The 10,000-nt window shown below is 34.1% G+C and overlaps 1 protein-coding gene across 1 annotated transcript in view; it reads left to right on the top strand.

Annotated features, from left to right (window-relative positions):
* per (period) overlaps positions 1–10,000 on the top strand; it is a 173,909-nt gene that overhangs the window by 26,317 nt on the left and 137,592 nt on the right. The window lies entirely within an intron of this gene.

Below are 10,000 nucleotides of genomic sequence, written 5' to 3' on the forward strand. Positions count from 1 at the left end.
TTAGACCTCCTTTCGATAGATGTAACTCTCTCTCTCTCTCTCTCTCTCTCTCTCTCTCTCATTTCCCGTCTTGAATTGATATAGTTCTTAGACCTCCTTTCGATATTTGTAACTCTCTCTCTCTCTCTCTCTCTCTCTCTCTCTCTCTCTCTCGTTTGAATGCTACTGGAAGTAGATTTGATATATTTCGCTTCATATCTTTCTTAATTAATTAGTAGAGTAAGCGCACGTTATGGGTGAAATCTGTTTGAGATATGTCCGATTTAAATCAACTTTTTTTTTTTAAAGAAAAACTAGTTTTACTTTGTTGGGTAAAATAAGGTATATTTACTACTACTACTACTACTACTACTACTACTACTACTACTACTACTACTACTACTACGACTACTAGATAAGGCATGACCCTAGTTGGAAAGCAAGCTGCTATATGCCCAAGCGCTCCAACAGGCAAAAATAGCCCAGTGAGGAAAGGAAATAAATAAATATATAAACTATATGAGAGGCAGCATTTCGGTATATTTATTATTATTATTATTATTATTTTTATTATTATTATTATTAAGCTACAATCCTAGTAGGAAAAACATGATGCTATAAGGTCAAGGGCTCCAACAGGGGAAAATAGACCAGTGAGGAAAGGAAACAGGAAGTAAATAAACTACAATAGAAGTAATGAGCAATATAAATAAAATATTTCAAGAACAGTAACACCATTAAAATAGATTTTTTAAAATAAACTTAGAAAAGAAAAACATTAATTTGTTAAAGAAGCTTAAATAAATAAACTTAAAAAAGAAGATTATAAAGAAGAAAAAACTTAAAAAAAAAGATTATAAAGAAGAGAAAGTTTAACACGATTCGCTACCTGTCTCTTTTCTTGCCTACTCCAAGCCAACTGTACCAACCGTGTCATCTTGACCGTGTTCATGAACCTACCTGAACCCTAAAGAATATCTGGTCAGTCTGAATGACAATGCAGCCCATATTTCGTGCGACAGACAGGCGTACCTGCATTGCAGACGGACAAACGGACCTGCATTGCGTTACATCTTGTGGTAGCACCTTAAGGAAGTGTGCACCTAACGTTATTTGTACTCTATCTACTTAACATAGACCGTATATTTTCCCAGCCAGACAATGCATGTGCAGTCAGGTAAAAATCTCTCTCTCACTCTCTCTCTCTCTCTCTCTCTCTCTCTCTCTCTCTCACTCTCTCTCTCTGACAAAGGGTTGCGAGAAAATTCTTTAATATTATTCCTGCGAGTTTTTGCTTTCACCTGTTATTTTAGTGGAAAAATATGTATATATATTATATATATATATATATATATATATATATATTTGGTAGGGGCTCAGGTTTCTTGTGAAGAAAATAGTAATTTTAACCAAGTTACCAGAAACCTCAATAATAATAATAATAATAACAATAATAATAATGATAATAATGATAATAATAATAATAATAATAATAATAACAATAATAATAATAATAATAATAATAATTGTTTATTATTATTATTATTAAACTCTTCAGATGTGGCTACGTTGCCCCGAAGATTTTATCACAATTTTAATAGTACAATTTTTTTTTATCTAAAATTATTATAATCAAATGAAATTATTATTATTATTATTATTATTATTATTATTATTATGAAGTTGCCTTAGAGGCATCTAATAAGTTTTTTCTCATTATGACTGTCTTCCCCCAGTAATTGTGCAATATTTATTCTTTATGAGAGCGGACGTAAAGGTAAGTGGAATAATTTTCTTTCCTCATTACGCCCCCTTTCATAAATAACGAATATTGCACAATTACTGGCAGAGGGCAGTAATAAGGAAAAGCAACTTTTATTATTATTATTATTATTATTGTTATTATTATTATTATCATTATTATTATTATTATTATCATCATTATTATTATTATCATTATCATTATCATCATCATTATTATTATTATTATTATTATTATTATTATTACTAGCTAGGCTATAACCCTATTTGGAAAAGCAAGATGCTATAAGCCCAAGGACTCCACCAGGTAAAAATAGCCCAGTGAGGGAAACAAGGAAATAAACTACAAGAGAAGAATAACCAATCAAAATATTTCAAGAACAGTAACATTAGATTAGATCCTTCAAATATAAACTATAAAAATAAAAAAGAAAAATAAAAAAAAAAGAGGAAGAGAAATAAAATAGAACAGCTTTCCCTAGTGTAGCCCCAAGCAAGAGAACTCTAATTCAAGATAGTGGAAGGCCATGGTACAGAGGCTATGGCACTACCCAAGACCAGAGAACAATAGTTTGATTTTGGAGTACCCTCCTAGAAAAGTTGATTGCTATAGCTAAAGAGTCTCCTCTACCCTTACCAAGTGGAACGTAGCCACTGAACAATTATATTGCAGTAGTTAACCCCTTGAGCGAAGAAGAATTATTTGGTAATTTCAGTGTTATCAGATGTATGAGGACATGAGAATGTGGTTACAATAGACCAGACTATAAGTTGTATGTGAAGGCATAAACAGAATGAGTCGTAACCAGAGAGAGGGATCCACTGTAGTACTGTCAGGCCAGTCAAAGAACCCACTAATACTCTAACGTTAGTATCTCTACGGGTGGCTGGTGCCCTGGCCAACATACTACCATAAAACTTGTATTAAAGATGGTCTCCTTCCGAAATGTACAACAACAACTACTTACTACTACTACTACTACTTCTTTTATCACTACTACTACTACTACTACTACTACTACTACTTGATTTATCGCATAGACTTCAACTGATGATTTTTACTTGATGAAATTTTAATATTTTATTTGATTCATCAAATGAAGAATTGATTTTTTCTTACTATTTTGTATATTTCAAATCCCATTGACCTGAATTGCATAGATTTCAATAGTCTCGAAAAAAAAAAAATCTTTGGAAATAACTATTTTTAAAACTTTACCTTTAATGCCCTGATAGCTTAAGACGTTATAGCATCCTCTTCAAACTCCTCTTACTCAAATATTACGACTGTTGATCTGACCTAATTTGCAATGCTTAACTTTCCAGGCGACAAAGACACGTCCTCCTGCTTCGCTAACTTGCTTAACTTCATGCATAGTCGAATACCATTAACCTCTTCTCTTTTTTTTCCTTATTGGTGTAATGGAGTGTTTCACTAAGTTCACTTTGCATAAGTTAATTGTCTTGTGTCTGGAAGCCTTCTTGTCCCTTCATTTGTTCCTTTGCAAACTGCATGAATGTAGGTCAGTTAGAAAGAGATTGATTAAAAGGTGCATATTGCAAACTGCATGAATGTAGACCAGTGATACTTTACTGGTTAAAGATTGTATATTGCTAACTGCTTGAATGTAGGTCAGTTATACATTACTGGTTAAAGACTAATATTGCACACTGCATGAATGTAGGTCAGTTAATCTTTACTGGTTAAAGACTGTATATTGCAAACTGTATGAATGTAGGTCAGTTGTACTTTGCTGTTTAAAGACTGTATATTGCAAACGGCATGAATGTAGGTCAGTTAAGCTTTGCTGGTTAAAGACTGTATATTGCAAACTGTATGAATGTAGGTCAGTTATACTTTACTGATAAAGACTGTATATTGTAAACTGATTGAATGTAGGTCAGTTATACTTTGCTAGTTAAAGACTGTATATTGCAAATTGTATGAATGTAGGTCAGTTATACTTTACTGGTTAAAGACTGTATATTGTAAACTGATTGAATGTAGGTCAGTTATACTTTGCTAGTTAAAGACTGTATATTGCAAACGGCATGAATGTAGGTCAGTTATACTTTACTGATAAAGACTGTATATTGTAAACTGATTGAATGTAGGTCAGTTATACTTTGCTAGTTAAAGACTGTATATTGCAAACGGCATGAATGTAGGTCAGTTAAGCTTTACTGGTTAAAGACTGTATATTGCAAACTGTATGAATGTAGGTCAGTTATACTTTACTGATAAAGACTGTATATTGTAAACTGATTGAATGTAGGTCAGTTATACTTTGCTAGTTAAAGACTGTATATTACAAACGGCATGAATGTAGGTCAGTTAAGCCTTACTGGTTAAAGACTGTATATTGCAAACTGTATGAATGTAGGTCAGTTATACTTTACTGATAAAGACTGTGTATTGTAAACTGATTGAATGTAGGTCAGTTATACTTTGCTAGTTAAAGACTGTATATTGCAAACGGCATGAATGTAGGTCAGTTAAGCTTTACTGGTTAAAGACTGTATATTGCAAACTGTATGAATGTAGGTCAGTTATACTTTACTGATAAAGACTGTATATTGTAAACTGATTGAATGTAGGTCAGTTATACTTTGCTAGTTAAAGACTGTATATTGCAAACGGCATGAATGTAGGTCAGTTAAGCTTTACTGGTTAAAGACTGTATATTGCAAACTGTATGAATGTAGGTCAGTTATACTTTACTGATAAAGACTGTATATTGTAAACTGATTGAATGTAGGTCAGTTATACTTTGCTAGTTAAAGACTGTATATTACAAACGGCATGAATGTAGGTCAGTTAAGCCTTACTGGTTAAAGACTGTATATTGCAAACTGTATGAATGTAGGTCAGTTATACTTTACTGATAAAGACTGTGTATTGTAAACTGATTGAATGTAGGTCAGTTATACTTTGCTAGTTAAAGACTGTATATTGCAAACGGCATGAATGTAGGTCAGTTAAGCCTTACTGGTTAAAGACTGTATATTGCAAACTGTATGAATGTAGGTCAGTTATACTTTACTGATAAAGACTGTATATTGTAAACTGATTGAATGTAGGTCAGTTATACTTTGCCAGTTAAAAACTGTATATTGTAAACTGCATGACTGTAGGTCAGTTAAGCCTTACTGGTTAAAGACTGTATATTGCAAACTGTATGAATGTAGGTCAGGTATACTTTACTGATAAAGACTGTATATTGTAAACTGATTGAATGTAGGTCAGTTATACTTTGCTAGTTAAAGACTGTATATTGCAAATTGTATGAATGTAGGTCAGTTATACTTTACTGGTTAAAGACTGTATATTGTAAACTGATTGAATGTAGGTCAGTTATACTTTGCTAGTTAAAGACTGTATATTGCAAACGGCATGAATGTAGGTCAGTTAAGCTTTACTGGTTAAAGACTGTATATTGCAAACTGTATGAATGTAGGTCAGTTATACTTTACTGATAAAGACTGTATATTGTAAACTGATTGAATGTAGGTCAGTTATACTTTGCTAGTTAAAGACTGTATATTGCAAACGGCATGAATGTAGGTCAGTTAAGCTTTACTGGTTAAAGACTGTATATTGCAAACTGTATGAATGTAGGTCAGTTATACTTTACTGATAAAGACTGTGTATTGTAAACTGATTGAATGTAGGTCAGTTATACTTTGCTAGTTAAAAACTGTATATTGTAAACTGCATGACTGTAGGTCAGTTATACATTACTGGTTAAAGACTAATATTGCAAACTCCTTGAATATAGGTCACTTATACTTTACTGGTTAAAGACTGTATATTGCAAACTGCGTGAATGTAGGTCACTTATACTTTACTGATTAAAGACTGTTTATTGCAAACTGCTTGAATGTAGGTCACTTATCCTTTACTGGTACTTCATGAATGTAGGTCAGTTATACTTTATTGGTTAAAACCTGTATATTGGAAACTGCATGAATTTAGGTCATTTAGACTTCACTTAATAAAGACGGTACAGTTCATAGGGCGTTTAAGGTTGTGTCAGTATCTCTCTCTCTCTCTCTCTCTCTCTCTCTCTCTCTCTCTCTCTCTCTCTCTCTCTCTCTCCATGCCAGTTGGAACTAGGATTTCCTGAGTTTTATAACAATTTGCTTATTTTCTTCTCGATAATATGATGGGATTTTTTTCTGTGTTTCCTGAAATTTACTTTGCTGTGACTTTTACAATATTTCCAATTCCGTGACAATTTTAAAGTTTGAATCAACTGGGAAGTTTCGTTGAGATTGTCGTAACTTCTCTGTCCTGCTTATAGTGGAAATGTCAAACTATTCTTGAGTCAAATCAATAGCAGTTTGAGTCAAATTCGGTGGATAATACTTTTACCATTATTATGCTTAACATTATTGTTATCATTACTAAATAAGCCACAACCCTAGTTGGAAAAGCAGGATGCTATAAGCCCAAGGGCTCCAATAGGGAAATAGCCCAGTGAGGAAACGAAACTGTTTAGTAAATAACATTATTATTACTAACCAAGCTATAATTCTATTTGGAAAAGCAGGATGCTACAATCCCAAGGGCTCCAACAGGGAAAATAGCCCAGTGAGTAAATGAAACTGATAAGTTAACAACTATTATTATCATTAATAACTAAGCTACAACCCTAGTTGGAAAGGCAGGATGCTACAAGCCAAAGGGCTCCAACAGGGAAAATAAGCTCAGTGAGGAAACGAAACTGATAAGTAAAAACGATTATTATCATTAAATAACTAAGCTACAACCCTAGTTGGAAAAGCAGGATGCTACAAGCCCAAGGGCTTCAACAGGGAAAATAGCTCAGTGAGGAATCGAAATTGTTAAGTAATTAACATTATTATTGTCATTAATAACTAAGCTACAACCCTAGTTGGAAAAGCAGGATTGCTATGTTGATAGATCACAGTCAAAACCCTTTGCAGATAGTTTCAATTACTACAGAAACCAGGTGCCATCTTCCTTTGACTTATATAAGCTGCTTACTGGGGAGGCCACTACTATGGGCACCTTAGTGGGGGTGTTGGGCTTGCCCGGCTGACGTTCTGGTGAGTATCTATTCTGATGAAACTGGAATTGAAACCAGACACCTTAAGGCCGGGAGCACACTAGCGACTCTGTGGCGCCACAAAGCCACAACATCGTGTGGCGGGGATGCGGTTTCCCACAGGTTTCCATTGTTTTCAAAGTCGGATGAGCGACAGAGAGTCACCGTCGCTTGCCACAGTCGCTAGTTTGCGCGGCAAAACTTGAAAACAATGGAAACCTATGGGAGACCGCATCCCCGCCACACGATGTTGTGGCTTTGTGGCGCCACAGAGTCGCTAGTGTGCTCCCGGCCTTAACCTTTAACATCGCTCCACAGTACTGGGAAGACGAGATATAAAAGTACAGTGCACAGTGATTAACTGTGTAAATACCAGGATTAATTACTTTGCCTATTTCAACCTGTTAAAGTACTACCTAAGAAGTTAAAAAACAGACTTACAAGATTGACAAAGGATTTTAGAAGAAGTTATTGCCATGGAAGATCTTTAGATTAGAAGGTGGATTTTTCTTTTTTTCTTTTTCAAATGCCACGACTTGAAGAGCTTTGAACCACCTATGAGAAACCTCCCTGCCTGGTGTTCCGCTGGATTGGGGTTCGAGACCCGCTCAAGCTCTGTAGTTTCTCGTAGTGTTTTTAACCTCACCATGCTTTTGAGCAAAGGATAGTTTTGTGGGAGCCTATAAGTCTACCTGCTGAGTCATCAGGAGCCATTGCCTGATCCTCCTTGGTCCTACTTTGGGTGGAGAAGGTGTTTGGGTACTGATCATATATATATATATATATATATGTATGTATGTATATATATATATATATATATATATATATATATATATATATATATGATCAGTACCCCAACACCCTCTCCACCCAAAGTAGGACCAAGGAGGATCAGGCAATGGCTGTTGATGACTCAGCAGGTAGACCTATAGGCTCCCACAAAACCTTCATAATTACTTAAAATTTGTGATATATATGGTCAGTCTCTAGGGCATTGTCACTGTCCCTTGCTTCTGCCATTCAGGAGTGACCTTTAAAGATTTAAACCAGTTGTAAGTCTTCTTAATGACTAATTTAACTAGAGTTTTCTGTTTTTTTTTTTTTTATTTCGAAGGAGATATTATTTTTTCACAGTCTGAAAGATAATTTGCTGATCCGATCAGCTATTCACATCTGCTGAATAGTGGCAATTGTTCGTTGGCGTATTTTTAATTCAATGAGTGTAATAATTCATGATAAAACAGGTATCCCCTGGGTAATGTTTCAGAAACTGTATCCCCTAGGTATATCCCCTGGGTAATATCGCAGATTTGTTTACTGCACGCTTATTAAAAGATACAATAGCGAACAATGTTTTTTCCTTCATTATGCACATCCGGTTCAGTATTGATTCATTCGCTTTGAAGTGCTTTTTATGTCAATTGTATTCGTTGTTTTTGTAAAAAAAAAAAAAAAAAGCAATTTTTAATGGGTTGACACTGTGTCATTTGGTTGTCTCTGTTGGTTGTGTAGAAGTACGAGGTCAACCACCTTGCCTGGCGCTCGCCAGACTGGGGTTCGAGTCCCGCTCAAACTCGTTAGTTCCTTTGGTCGCTGCAACCTCACCCTCCTTGTGAGCTAAGGGGGAGCCTATAGGTTTATTTGTTGAGTAATCCTCGGTCCTAGCTTGGGTGGGGAGGGGGCTTGGGCACTGATCATATGTATATATGGTCAATCTCTAGGGCATTGTCCTGCGTGATAGGGCAATGCCACTGTCCCTTGCCGCTGCCATTTATGAGCTGCCTTTAAAGCCTTTAAACCACGGGTAGTGGCACAATATATCTCAAACCAGACGATGTAAATAGACTAGCTATCTGTATGTAGGTAGGGAGTAGGTAAGCTTTTTGCCTTTTGAATCTTTGTAGATATTTTAGATTGTTATTGTTATTTTACATTAACTATATGTATATATATATATATATATATATATATATATATATATATATATATATATATATATATATATATTTATATATATATATTTATATATATATATTTATATATATATTTATGTATATATATATATTTATATATTATATATATATATATTTATATATTATATATATATATATATATATATATATATATATATATATATATATATATATTTATATGTATGTATGAAATTATATTTGTAAGTATGTATTTGTGTGTGAGTTTCTGTTTTGTCACCCGTGTGTATAATCTTCTGAGATCAAAAGAGGGAAAGGCACATGATAAATGTAAACACACACACTCATGTGTATGTGTGTGTATTTATGTGTATGTGTTTATGCTTAGGTTGTTTCAGGTGTGTGTTTTTTTTACTCAGTTGACATCAGAGGGATGATAGGTTTAAATATATATATATATATATATATATATATATATATATATTATATATATATATATGTGTGTGTGTGTGTGTGTGTGTGTGTATGTGTATGTTTAACTTCAATCAAATTGCTCATTTACCTTGATAACATATACAAACGAATGATCAGCTTAGCATGTTCTTTGATCCACCTGCGTTGACAACAGGTGTGTCCGGGTTAAAAGAATACCTCGACATCAGGGAAATGAACTCGAACAAACATTTCGTTATTATTCTCGGTAAATGGCATTGACATTATCTCTCTTTAGCATTCATTGGCCTTGGAAACTTGAAGGGTTTTTTTCATGGATGACAGTGGTGTTTACGAAACAGGCACACTGATAGAAATTTGCATTAAAAAAATCGGGAAATGCCTGGCAACATTCAAACCAGGATGTTTACCGTTTTGAAACCGGATATGTTGATGTAAAGGAGTGATATTACGGTCGCCAATCCGTAAAAGATAAGAACAAAGTAGGGTAAATCTACGGTCGTCTGTATTTTTACTGAAATACGGCTGAGAATAGTATATTTTTACGGAGAATTTCCGATTAAACTTCTCTGGTAGCTTATTTATTTCCTTGCTTCCTTTCCTCACTGGGCTATTTTTTTCCTGTTGGAGCCCTTGGGCTTAACATCCTGCTTTTCCAACTGTGCTTGTAGCTTATCTTGTAATAATAATAATAATAATTAATAATAATACCGTGTTAATTGTCAATCTCATTATCGAAGCACTTCGAAAACAAGAAAGTCTTCAGTTTCTTATTTTGAGAGCCGTAATATCTTCAGTTTTTTC

Source organism: Palaemon carinicauda, chromosome 45, assembly GCF_036898095.1.
Source record: "Palaemon carinicauda isolate YSFRI2023 chromosome 45, ASM3689809v2, whole genome shotgun sequence".
Lineage (NCBI taxonomy): Eukaryota > Metazoa > Arthropoda > Malacostraca > Decapoda > Palaemonidae > Palaemon > Palaemon carinicauda.